The sequence below is a fragment of the Coenobita brevimanus genome, chromosome 80 (assembly GCF_032717465.1).
Source record: "Coenobita brevimanus isolate Jiangsu-jjx chromosome 80, ASM3271746v2, whole genome shotgun sequence".
Taxonomy (NCBI): Eukaryota; Metazoa; Arthropoda; class Malacostraca; order Decapoda; family Coenobitidae; genus Coenobita; species Coenobita brevimanus.
In genome coordinates this window covers 44,725,032-44,742,926 of record NC_137033.1, presented here as the reverse complement: position 1 = coordinate 44,742,926, position 17,895 = coordinate 44,725,032, and positions in this window count along the sequence as shown.

Genomic DNA, 17,895 nt, shown 5'->3' with positions numbered 1-17,895 from the left:
TGAAATAATGCGGCGAAGAGAATGAGACTGAGGAGAGTCGGTGAGAGGAGGGGAGTTGATGAGACGAAAATCCTTTGTATCCACCCTATTTATTAGTGCTGCTTGTGGTGATCTCCCCACGCATGACAGCTATGCATTACACAGGGGTGAATAAGATCCCAGTAAAAAGTCATCAACTGTGCAGGGTAAAAGAAAGTTAGGCATCGGCTTAGCACACCCAGTCTGTGGGAAGCGAAGTTTGCAAGAGATGTCTTGTGATCTTTCTTTGCCAGGTTTCGAGAAAAAGAAAACGTCAAGGATACTGAGAGTTGATAAATGCCTGAGTTGTATGCTTTTGGACAATAAGGGATATTCTTGTAGACGAACGTCGACTGAACGAGGGAGAACAGACAGACACACAGACAGATAGAGGTGGATAGGTAGATAAATAGGCAGCTTACTAACAACAAAATACGTCTCACAGTGAATAGGCTAAAGGAAACTAACTCCTTCACAACAAGGGGTAAATCCAAAGCTGAATATAATCGAGTGTCAGTTGCAAGAATGATGTACCAATGACGGCCTCGTTGTGAAGAGGTTAATGGAGACTGTTTCTAACCCCATCACTGCAGGAGTTATACTGTTAGTTTAATATAATTGTCTTAGGTACAAAAGCAAACGACAGTCAGGCCGAGATACAAACAGACCGACTGATACACACAGGCAGACAAGCCAAGACAGACAGACAGACAGACATAAAATGAGGCCGAAACAGACACACAGACAGACAGAAAGACATACTAGAAGACACACACACACACACACACACACACACACACACACACACACACACACACACACACAAACCAACATAGCCAGACCGAGACACAGACAAACCAACCGATATAGTAAGACCGAAACACAGACAGACAAACCGAAATAGACAGACCGAGAAACTGACAGACAGACAGTCTGGCAGACACTGACAGACAGACAGTCTGGCAGACACTGACAGACAGACAGTCTGGCAGACACTGACAGACAAAGTCTGGCAGACACTGACAGACAAAGTCTGGCAGACACTGACAGACAAAGTCTGGCAGACACTGACAGACAAAGTCTGGCAGACACTGACAGACAAAGTCTGGCAGACACTGACAGACAAAGTCTGGCAGACACTGACAGACAAAGTCTGGCAGACACTGACAGACAAAGTCTGGCAGACACTGACAGACAAAGTCTGGCAGACACTGACAGACAAAGTCTGGCAGACACAGATAGACAGACACACTGACAGAAAGTTATACACACAAACAGACACAGACAGAAGCACAGAGAAGCACACAGACCGAGACAGACAGACACCGGAACACAGAAAGACAGATAGAAAAATTGAGATACAAAAAGACCGACGGATGCAAATACACAGGCAGACAGGCCAAGACAGACAGACAGAGACAGACAGACAGACAGACAGACAGACGAACAGGCAGACAGACACATAAAATGAGACAGAAACAGAGACACGGACAGACAGAAAGACATACTAGAAACACACACACACACACACACACACACACACACACACACACACACACACACACACACACACACACACACACACACACACACACACACACACACACACGAACAAGGTGACGGACATCCCGAGATACAGGCAGACAGGCAGATAGAGAGGCATACAGAAAGGGAGAGAGAGAGAGAGAAAAAAAAAAAAACAGAAACAGACCGAGATAGACAAAATTAATTGGACTCTAGATATTGAGGTTTGACCCAGGAGACCCCTTGAATGCTGAGAGAGAGAGAGTGTATTGACACACGTCACGATATGAGGGAGATGGCTCGATGTTATGGCTAATTTCAATACGGTACTTACACTCTTGTCGTATAATAACTGCCAATACGGTATAGCAGTAGGATATCCCGTTCCATCACTGCTGCATTTTGTGTATTTTGTGTATTAAAGTGTGCATGTGAATCGCATCTAGGCCTATAAGGGAAACATGAAATAGTAAAACATGTGTGTATTGTTTGCTTGGGAGGAGCCGAGATTGCAATAGCTTAAAAGGTGTGTGAGTGTGATGCGCATTTCATTGGGTATGTTGATGGTTCTGCTACTTTCCCACTTCCTCTTTCGTTGTTACAGACTCGTCCTTCACCCCATTCTTAGATAAGAAAAAAAGTTAAGGATGATAATGATAAATGTAATAATTCGTCACCTCAAAAGCAGGTTACTTTAACAATTTCATTGTCGGGGCAATTCATGTATTCTAACTAACACCAGACGATTTTCTTGAACTAAGAACGTGTATGGGAGGCTGAGAGCGATAATTGCTGGTACTGTTAACATTCTCATGGTAGGGACAACTTCAATGCTTTACTGTACTTCACCTGATTCCAGGCGATTATATTCAGCCGAGAGTGAGTCATAGACATCTAAGAGTGTTGATATAAGTAAAAGACTTGGAAACAAATGAGTCAGTGAAGAAAGGCATTAGAGGAAAACTAACCCAAAGATAAAGTCCTGAGTAATAACAAAAGCGAAAGAACCAGTAAAACAATGGCGAGACAGAGACGCTCCACTGTGTTAATTAAACCAGAAGGAGAAAGAGTCGGTAAGCACGAGGATATTAAGCAGCGGTTTATATCAGCAGCCGCCTCAGATGTCACGCTTACTGACTCGAACCGGGCAGCATTGCGTGAGAGATGACGCACGAATCTGTAGTTATCTTCAACTTGGCAGATTGATTTATTTTCTGCGTCTTAACCGTAGCTCATTGAAAGAATAAAACAGTATTATGATTTTATTTCCTTTCTATATCACTTCCTAACGATCAACAGCCTATCCTGGTGTATTATCCAGTTACAGGTCAGTAGCATAATATTCAGTTCTATGGCTGTACACCCGTTCCATGCATAAAACTGACTAACATCATATTGTAAATGTCAATCTCTTGTTGTAACTCTGAGACAGATTAAAACACTACTATGAATATATTTCCTTTTCATAATGGTGACTATTAACACTCCCTGGCTCCTTTGAATGACTCGACTGAATAAAATTCCTGCCATTTGGATCTCTTTTGTTCAGTTTTTCATCTAGCCTTTGCTTCCTTCTTCTTTGCAGTTAAAGTTCTGAAAATGGCAGGGTTAATGGTGACAGTATTTACTCTCTCAAGCTCCTATGACTCACTCTCGACTAAGCATAAAGTAATCGCCTATGATTAAATAAACTCACTTGACAATATATAGAAATTAAAGTTAGTGTTGTCTTGACCATGATAAAATTAAAGTACCGTAATAAAAGCTAGTCTATTTGTAATTTGACAACATTCTGAATTTTTTATTCATGATAATTACCTAACTCTGCTATCAAAAGTCTTTTAGGTCGAGTATAATCGGATATGTGAGTCGCCATTATATTTGGTGACTGTACAGTTGTGAACATTTATAAATCGACAGACTTTATTTTACCACAAGCCCAGACAGTGGACAGTAATTTTCGAAGCTAGTTATGACGTCTTCGGCCCACAGCAAACTGTATTTCAGAATATTGCGTAAAAGTTTTATAACTAACTAAAACTTGGAGCGATAGTCTTCTCTTTGTCACTTTCCTCAGCTGACTAATATTTTTAAGCTAAGAGGGAGATTCCATATGCTGTGCTTCTCTGGCCATAGATGATAGCTTCCTCATTCATACGATCCTCTAGGGAGGAAAATAAAAAAGTATCAAGCAAACAAAATGGAACTGTAAGCCAACTTCTGTCTCATCAGCGTACATAAGGAGAAGCGACCTGGAGTGACAGTAGGGGATAGAGATGGGATGGTGGTGGAGTAACTTGGGATGAAGATGGGATGGTGTGGAGGAGTTTGTGGGTAGAGATGGGATCACTGGGATGGTGTGGTGGAGTTTGTGGGTAGAGATGGGATGGTGTGGAGGAGTTTGTAGGTAGAGATGGAATGATGGTGGGGGAGCCTGGGGTGGAGATGAGTGATGGTGGAAGAAGTTGGGGTGGAGATGGGTAATGATGGAAACATTTTTGTTACGGCTTCTTGAGACGAATAGCGAGAAGTCCCCAGCCAAAAAAAGTAAGGTCGTCTGGCTGTAGCAAGAATTAGCAACAGTAGGCCTTTCCCAACCGCATATGATAGTGTGTTAGTGCCAAAAATTAAGCTACACAGAGTCTCTAAACTTAATAATATGGTCTGGTAGGAGAGAGAGAGAGGTGGATGGAATGAGCTGGAATTGTGGTGGGTGGTGGAACCCCGTGAACTAGGGTGTTGTGTGAGATGTAGTGTTGGCGCTGGGATCAGATTTCTCCTAAAAGTTCAGTGCTGGGGTGGGAACAAAACAGGCGTAGTGTGTTGAGAACGGTGAGCTATACGGGCTGGAATGGTGGACTAAACGGGCTGGCATCGTGGGCTAAACGGGGTGGAATGGTGGTGGGTGGGCAGGGGTGAGTCTCCCGGTGAGGATGGGCATTGTTGGTTGACATTTTGGCCGTGATGATGGCTTATTTCAAAACATTCTCCAAGACTAAAAATTACTAAAGTAAACACCCTTTTCTATCATATTCATGTCTTCCCACGCTTTAGACATTGTTTGGTAGATGTGAAAATAACAACACGCTTTATGTGTCGTCATCACAGTAAAAAGGGTTAACATGCCATATACTGACTTTTTTTTTTTTTTTATGTGTTCGACTCTGGTCATAGGCTTCACAGCCTGCTCCCAAGGCCTAGTAGTCCTCCCACGTTCCGTACACCTCTACATGCCACCACTTCGGCGCTAACACCCACCGTCGGTATTGAATACATGCTAGGGCTGTCTCATACTGGATTGGTGTATTGGTATTAGCGGGGGTATTTTTACGACATGTCGGCGGGTATTCTGCTAGATCAGTAAAGTCTAATTTAATGAAATTCAAATCCTTAAACTGTTCCCTGCTCCAGCGGGGATTTGAACCTGGGTCTGGCAGGATTGCAGGCCACCTCTCTACCGACTGAGCCGCCGCCTCCCCCAAAGTATAGTTAATTATTTTATTTATTTATTTATTTTTTGTTACTGCGCGTACAGTAGCCTAGTGTGCTGTAGGCCGTCTTTTCTTTTACGATCAACCTGTTTCTATGGCAGTTAAATAATAGCATCAACAGTTTGTCTTAGATTTCATTTTTATATACATTAGATTGACTGCGAACGAGCGTACGAATGTCTGTGTGCCATAAGCCCCTTTTATTAAAATTGAGATTCAGATGATTAGTGGCAGTTAAATATTATCATGAACAAATTTGCTGTGTTTTTCATCTAATTATTCACTTTAAACTGGTTACTAACAAGAATACCCACATCAGGCCTAGTGTGACGCAGCTGAGAGGTAGCAGTTAAATATAATCATGATTCATTCTGTTTCTCCCATTTTTGTCGTGTTATTCACACTAGATTGGTTACTAACGAGGATACAGACTCTGAGATGTTCAGTTATCTGCCTGTGTAATTCCTGCTCTCTTTGTGCTCTGCTGCTGGCATTGTTGATATTCCCTGTGGGCATCTCGGCATAATACGTGATATTGGTCTGAGGATCCCATGGGCTAGAACAGCTTGTTTGACCACTGCCCTGTGCTTTTCATTTTTTTTTTCTTTTCCGCTCGCATGCTGGAACATTTTTTTTTTCCCTCTCTCGATTTTTTCCTTCTCTCGATTTTTTCCCCTTATAACATTTCCTGTGCAGTCCACAACAGAAGTTCTGCCGCCTCTCCCATGTTTCTTTCCACGGACTTGGATGATCAAACTCATGAATACGCAGCACCTGACACTGATGACCTTATGAGTATATAGTAGCAGATTACTGTCATCATTGTCGCTTACTTATGATTTCCTGGACTGATTAAAAAAAAAAAAAAAGCAGAAGCGATAGTACCCTTCTCGTCGATAGTAAACTCTGTAAGTTCTGTTGCCTACCCCTGCTTCTGTTTCCATGACATTTGACTACGAGGGGCGTTCAGAAAGTTCTTGCAACAGGGTAATAAAAGCAAAATTAATAGAGATACACATTTATTAAAGTTCACACCCCTTCAACATACTCTCCTCTAAGGTTTACACACTTCTGGAGCCGTGTCATCCACTTAACAAAGCACTCCGAGTACTCAGAAACAGGTATACTCTTCAGTTCTGAATTTATCCGCCTGGCAAGGTCCGGTTCCCTTCAAAAATTGATTCCAGCAAGTTTTTCTGGCAATTTAGGGAATAGCCAAAAGTCACACGATGCCAGGTCAGGACGGCACCCTGTGACTTTTGGCTATTCCCTAAGGTGTCAAAAAAACTTGCTGGAAGCAATTTTTGAAGGGAACAGGACCTTGCCAGGCGGATAAATTCAGAACTGAAGAGTATACCTGTTTCTGAGTACTCGGAGTGCTTTGTTAAGTGGATGACACGGCTCCAGAAGTGTGTAAACCTTAGAGGAGAGTATGTTGAAGGAGTGTGAACTTCAATAAATGTGTATCTCTATTAATTTTGCTTTTATTACCCTGTTGCAAGAACTTTTGAACGCCCCTCGTATTAGCCACTTGATTTTGCAGCAAGTAACCACGATGATTTTTTTTTTTTTACCTAGCCCGGACGGAATCCGGCGAGGTATTATTTTTGGTCTAGTTTGTTTGTTTGTTTGTTAGCAACATTTCGGAAAAACGGCTGAATGTAATTACATGAAACTTTCAGGATATGCGGGCAGTGTTCCCAAAAGAAAGTGATAAAATTTTGGAGGTAATCGAGTGACCTTGAAAGGTCAAACTCAAGGTCATGGATTTTCAGACGGCTATAACTTGAAACCAGTTAAGATAGAGATATTTACTATTATGAACATACAGGAGCTCGTAATATGGGCTTTCATTTGGCACCAAGTCCTTTGACCTTAAGTGAACATGAAAGGTTAAACTCTAGGTCACGGATATTCAGGGAACTATAACTCGAGACTGTTTTCAACATATAGGAAGTTAGGAAGTCCAATTTGGGTTTTTAATTTGTACCATGACCTTTGACCGTAAGTGGCCTTGACAGGTCAAACTCAAGGTCACGGATATTCAGGGGGCTATAACTCGAAACTCAAAGATGGATATATTTACTATTATCAAGAAACAGGAAGTCTCATACGGGTTTTCATTTGGCACTATGACCTTTGACCCTGAATGACCGTGAAAGGCCAGACACAAGATCACGGATTTTCAGAAGGTGTAACTTGAAAACATTTGCGCCATTACCATAGACTTTCATTGTGTCCTGTCATTAAATGGCAGTACTGAGTCAGTATTTAACAGTGATAAAATAACTGCTGTCGGGCGAGCTTTGTTGTGCCTGGCACCACTTTTTTTTTTTTTTTTAGCACAGATCAGTTTCATTAGTCTCGTCTGCTTTGTTAACCAGACTAAATGTCAGATTCCATAAGAAGAAAATCAAGCCATGCGGCCGGACTTATGATATTGATAGTACATAATGGGTTTCAAGAATACTGTATTCATATGTCGCGACCAGCGAACTTTGTATTTTATTCTCCTTAACGTCAGGAAAAATACCGCTTAGGGAAAGCTTTCAAAATATTAATATTAAAACATAAACAGATTATTTCGGTTGATAAGGACAAACAAACAATGCAGTCAGAGGGATATATACTGTTTGAGTGCTCTCTCTCTCTCTCTCTCTCTCTCTCTCTCTCTCTCTCTCTCTCTCTCAAGCTAGGGAAGATAGCGTATTGTCTCATTAAGAGGTGTACACCTTATGGCCTTGCAATTATACCCTGCCGACTAATGCTGCAACACGGCCGAGAGAGAGAGAGAGAGGACTTAACATGCAAAGAAGTACAATAATGTCAGTTTCTCTCTCTCTCTCTCTCTCTCTCTGGGCCAGCGTTTAGGGGGTGCTGAAGTCAATTTCATGGGGTGCTGGAAAATGCAACATATATTGGTTTTGCTTAGTATTGGCATCGTTGATACTTTATTTTTAGAAAATATATAAAATAGTCAAGGAGTACTTCACTTGACTTTATCCTTGTACTAGTGTAGTAACTGTAGCAGTGTAGTAACTAGTCCCAGTAACCAGATGTAAGTGGGTGCTGGACTGTCGGCCTTATTGCAGGGGGTGCTGAGGTTGGAAAAGGTTAAGAAACGCTGCTCTAGGCTCTCTCTCTCTCTTTCTCTCTCTCTCTCTCTCTCTCTCTCTCTCTCTCTCTAATATATATATATATATCAATCTGTGTATCTCTCTCTCTCCTTCTCTCTCTCTCTCTCTCTCTCTCTCTCTCTCTCTCTCTCTGGCGGTGACTAGTAACCGAAAGACAATGGCAAGACTTTCAATGGCCGTTAGAGAGAGAGAGAGAGAGAGAGAAGGAAAAAAGAATGCCAGGAGACAGGAAGAGAGTGTAAAGCAGGAGACCAAGGGAGAGAGAAAGGTAAGAGAGAAGGAATGAGAGATGTTATGAAACGTGAATATATTAGGAACGTATGAGGGATGGTAGGAAGGAAGGAAGAAGACGAAGGAAGGAAGAATGAATACGGAAGGAAGGAAGTAGGAAGGAAGGACGAAAAGTGGAAGAAAGGGGTTAAAAAGGGAAAGCTGGAAGCAGAGACGAAACGAAGGGAAGCAGGAAGGAAGGAGGAAGAAGAAGGGAAGTCAAGAGAGGAGGGTAGGATGGAAAGAAGGGAGGAGGTGGTAATGAAGGAAGAGAAGAGAGGGACGGCAGCAAAGAAGGAAGAGAAGAAGGAAGGAAACAAAGTAGTGAAGAAGGAAAGATGTATCAAAGAAAACTGAGAATGAGAGGGAAGAAGGAATTGTAGAACTTTGCTATAGCTGAATATGTGTGTGTGTGTGTGTGTGTGTGTGTGTGCTCGCGTGCGCGTGCGTGCGTGCGTGCGTGCGTGCGTGCGTGTGTGTGTGTGTGTGTGTGTGTGTGTGTGTGTGTGTGTGTGTGTGTGTGTGTGTGTGTGTGTGTGTGTGTGTGTGTGTTTGCTTGATGTTTGTTTGCTTTTATTTGTGAGATTACAAAAATATAAATGTTAATTATTCGTCCCCGCCCGGGAGGGGCTCGGGGACGGGTATTGTTTTCACTCGGTTTGTCAGTTTGTTTGTTTGTTTGTTCGTTTGTGTCTGTTTGTTCGTCTGTCTGTCTGTTGACAACTTTACGCGAAAAATACCAGTGCGATTTTGACTAAATTTACAGGGATGACGGTCTATGACCTCCTGATCACCTGATTAAATTTTGGGCCAAACTAGGCCTAGGCTGTAGCCCCCCCCCCTCCCCAATAAAAAGGGATGGGTAAAAATCTTTTTCTCGCCGTAACTCCTTTCAAATTCGTCATATCGACATGAATTCAAAACTAAATTTGCATCTTTCAAATCTGCATCCTATAACATGCCTCATTACATCAGGGGGTGTCATCCCCCAGTTTTTTTTTTTTTTTTTTTAACAGAACAGAAGGAAAAACAAATGAATTAAAAAAATAATAATCCATACACCAGATTACTGGTGTCCTCCGTTCATAAAATATCTGTAACAGACTTGAACAGCTGTAGGTTGAAGTTTGGAGGAAAACAACTCTGGGGAAGCGAGTTCCAAAGAGATGCAGTTCGGGGAATGAAAGAATTCTGATAGGCAGACGTTCTCCAATATGGCTGAGTGACATTCCAGTCATGAGCGCTACCAGATGCCCGTGTAGCACGAGGGAAGGCATGCAGATGTGGCATCATGGACGCAACTTCGTCTGAGCATTTGCCATAAAAATATCTGTAAAATAATGCAAGGGAGGCAACATTCTTTCTTACTTGTAAAGGAGGTAGTTTATTTGTAATGGCAGGGTTGTTAATCATTCTAACAGCTTTGTCCCGAATTTTGTCTAGTTGTTTTATTGCAACCTCTCCACATCCATTCCACAAGAATGAGCAGTATTCAAGCTGAGAGCGCACATGACTCATAAATCACAGCTAACTGCTGGTCAGTGAAGAAGTTACGGACTCTGTACAAGTTTCTTTGAGGCGGTTTTAGCAAGTGATCTAACATGAGAGGTCCAGCTGAGGGCATTGTTAGTGAGATGCCGAGAATTTGAATGCCTTTGCAGATGGGAATATTAGTAATACTGAAGGTAATATACGAATCTGGCAATATCTGCCTATTAGTAAATTGTATATATTTTAGTTTTAGTAGCATTAAATGAGACAAGGCTGTTTTGTCCCCATTCACTGATCGTAGATAGGTCTTGGTTTATGGAGATGGGTGTACTGAGTTAAGAGGTAGAGATATTAGACTTTGTAAATGGGTGTCTGAGCGTGAATGAACTATGTAGTGTTGAGTCATCTGCATGTGAGTGGATGGGATTGTGGGTGACAGATAAGAGATCATTAATATGAACCAGGAACAGGGTTGGGGCCAGAACTGATCCCTGCAGCACGCCGGCGTTAATTGAGTGGAAATTGGAATATACATCATCTACTTTCATTCTTATTTTCCTGTCACTGAAATATGAGGAAATCAAAGGAACAAAAGACCTTAGTCCATAGCAAGGGAGTTTGGACAGCAGGGAACGGTGCCATATTCTATCGAAAGCTTAGAAATATCAAGGGCTACTGCATGAGTTTCTCCATGTAGGTCAATTGATTGAGGGATGGTGTGAGTTAGGAGATTGAGTATGTCAATGGTAGATGGATCTTTCGTGGCGAAAACCATATTGTCTATCACTAATTAAGTTGTTGAATTCAAGGTGTTTATCAATGTGCTTATTAGTTAAAGTTTCAAATACCTTACCAAGAGAAGATGTAACCGCTATTAATATATAATCAGAGGGGTCAGAGGATCTTCCTTTCTTCGGAATTGGGTGGATATTGGCTTCTTTCCATGAATTTGAAAATGATGAAGTACGTATGCATAGTATGAATAATTTAGCAGTAGGGGGGTCATTGTCAAGTGGGTTAGGTCTAATGTTTCAAAAGGGCTAAAATTGTCAATTTTCGCCCGATTTACTGCAAATTTGATATGTGACATCTTTGGCTAGATATCTTGTGTTTATATGTCAGCACTAAAATGACGGCGGGGAACGGGTTTGCTGTGTCTTGGCACCGCAAAGCGGAAGCAGAAGATGAGGAAGGCGAATTGGTCCAGATAAGAGAAAGCCGGAGAATGGAAGAAAAAAAGTTCACACACACACACACACACACACACACACACACACACACACACACACACACACACACACACACACACACACACACACACACACACACACACACACACACAAACTGAATTGAACTATTGAAAGAAGATGAACAAGAATGAGAATCTGAAACACATGGAGAACAGCAGTAGATTGTAAAAAGGAACAAGCGAAAGGAGGACGGGAATATGAGCAAGAAGATGAGCAGACTAGAGAGGACATGAATAGGAAAGAGGATTTGGATTTGGCGCAAGACTGAAGGAGAGAAGAAGAATAAGTAACGACGAAAGGGAGATAAAATAGGAGACAAGTAAACAGAATACGGTGAAAAAAGAATATAAAAAACAAAAAGAGCAGCCGCAAGGAGAAGACAGGAAGATGAGAGAATTTTTGCCTGAGCCTACATGACAGAGAGCAGGAAATAGAAAGAGGAGGAGGGCCAAGAAGAATATAAATGAAAAACAGGAGCTAATAAAATAAAAAGAAAATGCAGTATTCTAAAGGAGAGGAAAGTAAGACCAGGAGGAACTAAACCTAGATAAAGAACATGCGGAGAGGGAAAGTATTAGAAAAGACGGAAGGAGATTAAAAGAAGAGGACGAAGGACAATACAGTATAGAAGAAAACAAGCAGAGGAACGCTGGAAGAGATAGAAAGAGGAAGAGGAGGAGGAAGCGAAGAAAGGACTAAAAGATAAGGCAAATGAAGAAAAAGAAGTTGGCCAGGGTGAAAAATTAAGGGATGAAATCTAAGAAAAGAGTACGAAGTAAGAAAGATTGATGAAGGCGACAGATGAGGAAGAAGAATTACCTTGACTTGCGACTCTTGGGATAAGAAAAAGTAAGACCAAATAGAAATTTAAAAGAGAAAAAGTTGAAGAAGTTAAACATGAAAAAAGTAAGAAGACGAAAGAAATGAAAAAAATATAAGCGAACTTAAGGAGACAAGAGGTTGAAGGGGAATTACTTTTCTGTCTGTAGAAACGGAGTGGGGGTAAGGTAGCAGTAGGTGGGGACAAGGGAAGAGATTTCGAAAAGAAGAGATAGAAAAGAGAAGAGCAGCCAAACCTATACGAGAGAGAGAGAGAGAGAGAGAGAGAGAGAGAGAGAGAGAGAGAGAGAGAGAGAGAGAGAGAGAGAGGAGTATTTGGTTTACCGCAAGAATGGACAAAATAGAAAGAAGAGGAGATGGTGGTGGTAGGAGGAGAGAAATTGAAAGGAGACAGGAGAAAAGAGTAAATAGTATATCTTAAAGGGTAGGTTAGGAAAAACGGTCTGGTTGAGCTGAAGGACTGGAGGAGACAAGAAGGACACGGGAGAATGTAAATGAAGAATAAGGTGGTGGAGTGTGAGACAGCCAGGCAGGAAGGAGGAAGCCAGCGAGGGGAGCAGGAGAAAGGAGTAATGGGAGGAAGAAGTCAAGGAGAGGAGAGCAGAGGGGAAATGTGGAGGGAACATAGATGGAAATTGACTGGCCTGGGGCGGAAGGAGTTAGGCGGTGAGAAGGAATTGGGCCGGAATGAGCACAAGGGAAGGACAGGGAAATGGGAGTGGAGAGAGGCAATGTATATAATGGAAAACCTGCGTGACTATATGGAGGGTGGGAAGGGAATAATGAAAAGATCTTTAAAGGGACTATGAAGGAAGAAACGAAGAAGCCGAAGGATGCAGAAAATAAACGCTTCAAGACGAATACTCTTTTTCTATAGTACCTGTTACAACAGCCAGTCGATTTTATTGATCTTTGAAATGTTTCATACTTGCCCCAAATTTTCGTTCTTTTGTAGCTAATTTCATGTACTGACAACACTGTAGCTGTGCATCATTTTCATAGAACTTATTCGCTACCCGCGTCATATCGTCATGTTAGCCTCTTGCTAGAACTCAAAAAGCAAGCTAGGGAGATGGTAATTCTAAACCTAGTTAGAATAAAAGCAAAATAATGGTGTCCTTGGAGAGACAGTAATTCTAAGCCATGTTAAAGTAAACCCAATATAATGAAAGTGTTAATAAAGACAAGTTACAGTAGTCTACAAAAATAGTCTACAGACGCTCCAGGTGACTGTATTTCCAAGGCTTGATAAAGTGGTCTGAAGGAAGAAAGAATAAAGTAATATATACGCCATTGCAGTGAGGAGAAAAGTTAACTACATAGCACAAATAAAAGAGAAATGAAGTTGTCGCATCAATGGTGCTAAAATAAGCAGGGATTGGCCAGAAATAAACTGCTCGTGTGAACATCACTATGAAAGGGTTATGCTCTTGAGGACAAGGAACATAGAACGAGACGAGAATGAAAAAGAGAGGCAGAAAGAACAATAAAGAGAAAGAGGAGAGAAGAGGAAGTGGGTGATAAGAGAAAGTGTGGAAAGAGGTGTGAGGTAGCGAAACAGGAAAACTAAGAAAAAAGGAGAAAATTGCGGAAGAAAGAAAAGGTAATAAATGAAAGAAGAACCAGGTGAAAGATAGGAGTGACAAGAAAACCAGAAGTGAAAGTAACAGACAAAGCGGAGGGAGAGAAAAGAGAAGTCAGGAAAGGCGAGACAAAGGGAGAAGCCAGGAAAGAAGGGAGAGAGAGAGAGACAGAGACAGAGACAGAGATAGAGACAGAGACAGACAGAGACGAGACAGAGACAGAGGAAAAGGCAAGACTCACACAAGCAGAGCGGGAAATAAATGAAAATGAAACTGGTAAGGAGGGGACGGTGTTGGAAAAAAAAAAAAAAAGAGGGAGAATCGGAAGGAGGGTGAAGCAGGGGAGGGAAAAAGGAAGTAGAAGTTGATGAAGCGTGGAAAGGAAGGAAGGAAGGCAAGAGAAAACAATTGCACAGACCAAGACGGAGAAATGAAGAGAATGGATGAAGAATGTGAGAAAGGCGGAGCAGAAAAACAGGAGAAAAGGAAGACTAAAAGTATATGAAGGAAGAAAATTTCGTGGAGGAAGAGCAAAGAATGAAAAAAGATGAAACTGAAGGAATAAAAAAAAAAAAAAAGATGATGGAGGACATATTAAGCAGACGGGAGGGAGGGGCAAGATGGGGGTTAGAGAGAGAGAGAAGAAAGAAAAGGAATACAAGAAAGGAAACCAGATGAGGGAAAGTACAATTCATCCAAACAAATGGAAAAACGAAGGAAATGAGAGAACAACACGACAAAGGATTAAAGAAGGAAGGAAGAGGAATATGATGAAAGAGTAAGGAAGAAGGAAGACGAGGATGATGAAAGATTAAGGAAGGCAGGAAAAGGGATATGATGAAGGATTAAGAAAGGAAGGAAAAGAATTATGATAAAGTACTCAGAAGGGAGGGAAATTAATATGATATGGTGCAGGAAGAAAGGACGGAAGGAAGAGCACAAGGAAGACTCCTCTCTCTCGCAACGCAAAGGAGAAACAAAAAAGAATACTATTTCCCTCGCATTCCTATTGCCTCACTGATCAAGAGAGAGAGAGAGAGAGAGAGAGAGAGAGGACGATATAGGGAAAGGCAGTGTAGTATGTAAAGAGGGTGGGGTGGGGTGTGGATAGAGGGGAGGGTAGGTAAAGAGGGGAAGGGTGGGGTGGGGTGTGGATAGAGGGGTGGGTAGGTAAAGAGGGGAAGGGTGGGATGGGGTGTGGATAGAGGGGTGGGTAGATAAAGAGGGGAAGGGTGGGGTGGGGTGTGGATAGAGGGGTGGGTAGGTAAAGAGGGGAAGGGTGGGGTGGGGTGTGGATAGAGAAGTGGACAGGTAAAGAGGGGAAGGGTGGGGTGGGGTGTGGATAGAGGGGTGGGTAAGTAAAGAGGGGAAGGGTGGGGTGGGGTGTGGATAGAGGGGTGGGTAGGTAAAGAGGGGAAGGGTGGGGTGGGGTGTGGATAGAGGGGTGGGTAGGTAAAGAGGGAGACGGTTTGCCTGATGCTGCATAACAATGGCACGATATTTGGACAAAAGGCTTACATGTGAGACTTACCTTTGTGGAGAAACTGTGGTATACTCTCTCTCTCTCTCTCTCTCACTTTCTTATTTCTTCCTTTTTCCCTTTCTTCTCTGCAGTCTTTTATTTTTGCCCATTTTTTCTTTCATAATTAGATTTCTTTTTATTTTCCTTCTTTGTATTCATCACGTTTCTCTTTCCTTCTTCCTTCTCCTACAACCTCTTTTTCTGTAATTTACTCTTTTACTTTCCTATTCAGCTGTCCTTCCTCCTCTTCCTTCACTCTCGGGGGGGGGGGGTCTTACAAAGGGAGTGCTGGCCGGGGCTTGATATCACGACCCTCAAATTCCGCACATCCAGCCACAGTGGTTTTCAGGTTAATTCCCGAGATGAGTGGTTGCAAATGGCCCTTAACCCCTTCAGTGCCAGGACGCCTTTTGGATCTTATTCTTCCTCTCTCCTGGCGATGTCATGAGCCCCTTCACTCCGATGACGTACCTGTGTAGTTTAGTCTTGTAGCTGCCACACGGGTTTATTTAGCAGAAAACCCAGCTATTCCGTGGCTTAAGGCATTCGAAAAATAGAGGTAGCAAGATATCAACGAACAATGTCATTGGACCGTACAGGTTAAGGTTAAGAGAGGCTTTTTGATATATTTATTAGCAAAAGGGGTTACGTGTAGTTTTTATTAACCACTTCACAAATAAAGATAAATGCCCGCCAATATATGTTGTTGGCTGAAACACAAGCTGCCCACAAACCAAACTTTAAGACAATTATTAAAACTCTACGGAATGCAGTCACCGCGTTTCACAAAATGCCAATCCATATAAAAAGAATATAAATTACTGAGGCTGGCATTCGATAGTCTTTCAATGAATCCTCACCAAAAGTAATAGGCTTCTGCATATCCGCATAGTTGCTCTTTCCTGAGGGTTTGGTAAAACTCCGTCCAGAACACACACACACACACACACACACACACACACACACACACACACACACACACACACACACACACACACACACACACACACACACACACACACACACACACGCACACACGCACACACGCACACACACACACACACACGCACACACACACACACACACACGCACACACGCACACGCACACACGCACACGCACACACGCACACGCACACACGCACGCACACAGGCACACACACCGACAAAAACTTTATCGCCTCGCTTTGCTAAAGGTGTGTGATAAGATAAGAAGATGCGTCGCCGTATTAAAGAGGTTAAGGTAATGCTGGCCGGGGCTTGACATTACGTACACTCAATCACGCACAGACAGCCAGAGTGGTCTTAAGTTAGTGCCGGAGATGAGTGGCTGCAGATGCCAACTGAATCATCATCACTTTCATCATTATCATCATCGGTATCATCATTATCACCATCATCCTCACTACAATCATCATCATCATCATCATCATCGATTATCGTCGTCGTCGTCCCCACTTTCCATTCAGACAGTTTTATCAGAGAGTGGGCTTGCCGCTCTGCCATCTGTTGTGCTTTGAGATTAATTTTTTGAAATATTTAGTTGTCTTTGGCCCTTTATAAGTGACCTCAATTCATTCTTTCCATATGATTCCTTTTATGTTCTGTTTGCTATCACCAGATGGTCTTTTTATTTTATTTTATTTATTGATTTATTATTTAGGGCACTGGGGTGGGATTCTCATATCTATTTAGGATCAGCTCGCTGTCGTAACTGTGATTTATTTTCCGAGGAAGAATAAGGAAAGAAGAGGGGAAACTTCCCACGTCTCTTTTTTCCCCTCGTGCAGAGACACAGATCCTAGTTATTGGAAGAAAATTATCGTAGGTTATGTGTGTTTTCTGCAGGAAGTACAAGGAAAGGGGAGTACAGAATCTTCTCTCCTGTTTACTTCTTCCTGTAGAAACACATCTAAGTTACGACAGTGAATTGATGGTATGTTTGAGTATCCCATCCGTGAGTAGCAGTTGGTTTGGAAACTATCCTCACGAAAAAAAGAAAGAAAAGAACGACTTTGCCGCTACTGTGATAAAAATCCGAGACTTTGTACATAATTGCCTTGTGATAGGGTAGTAGGAAATATTGACGTAAAAGAGCAAAGGTTGAAAGTCAAAGTAATATTCAGCCGATGTACATAAAAAGTACAGAGGATACGAACAGTCATGGCGCGATATTGGAAGGTGTAAAAGACTGAGTTTGGTGTTGAAATATACTACGTCCGAGTCGCACGTTAGGCGCTTGATATCCAACAGGTCACCGGGTTACATACACGAGGTCAGAAAGTGAATTATGTGATCGTCAGACCAGCTTACTTTCTAAAGGAGCAATAAGTTCTTGTGTGTGACTGTCAATGGAATTTTCTCGAGATAAAGGTGTTGTTCAGGATCAGCACACAACAGAATAGTGATCTGGAGTAGTAACTAAGGTCATCGTAAAAATGTATTGCATATTAAATAGAGAGAATTGTTTGGGAAGAGGAACATATGACCGTGTTGCGTTATTATTAAACCTGGTATTAATAAAGTGATTCATGTTTACGCCAGGTCATGTCAAGGCTGAGTGATTATCATGACTAAATGTAAAACTGCAGGCCCGTGTGCGCCAGGGTTCGAATCCTGATGCGGGTAGCTGACGTTATTGTACTCAGGTGTACATCCACCCTTTGTGGGTTGGTAGATAAAATGAGTACCTAGGGTAGCACCTAGGAGAGGTATCTTCAGTAACCTGGATGACTCAGTGGCCTTGTAACCCAGGACAGTGGATGAATAACC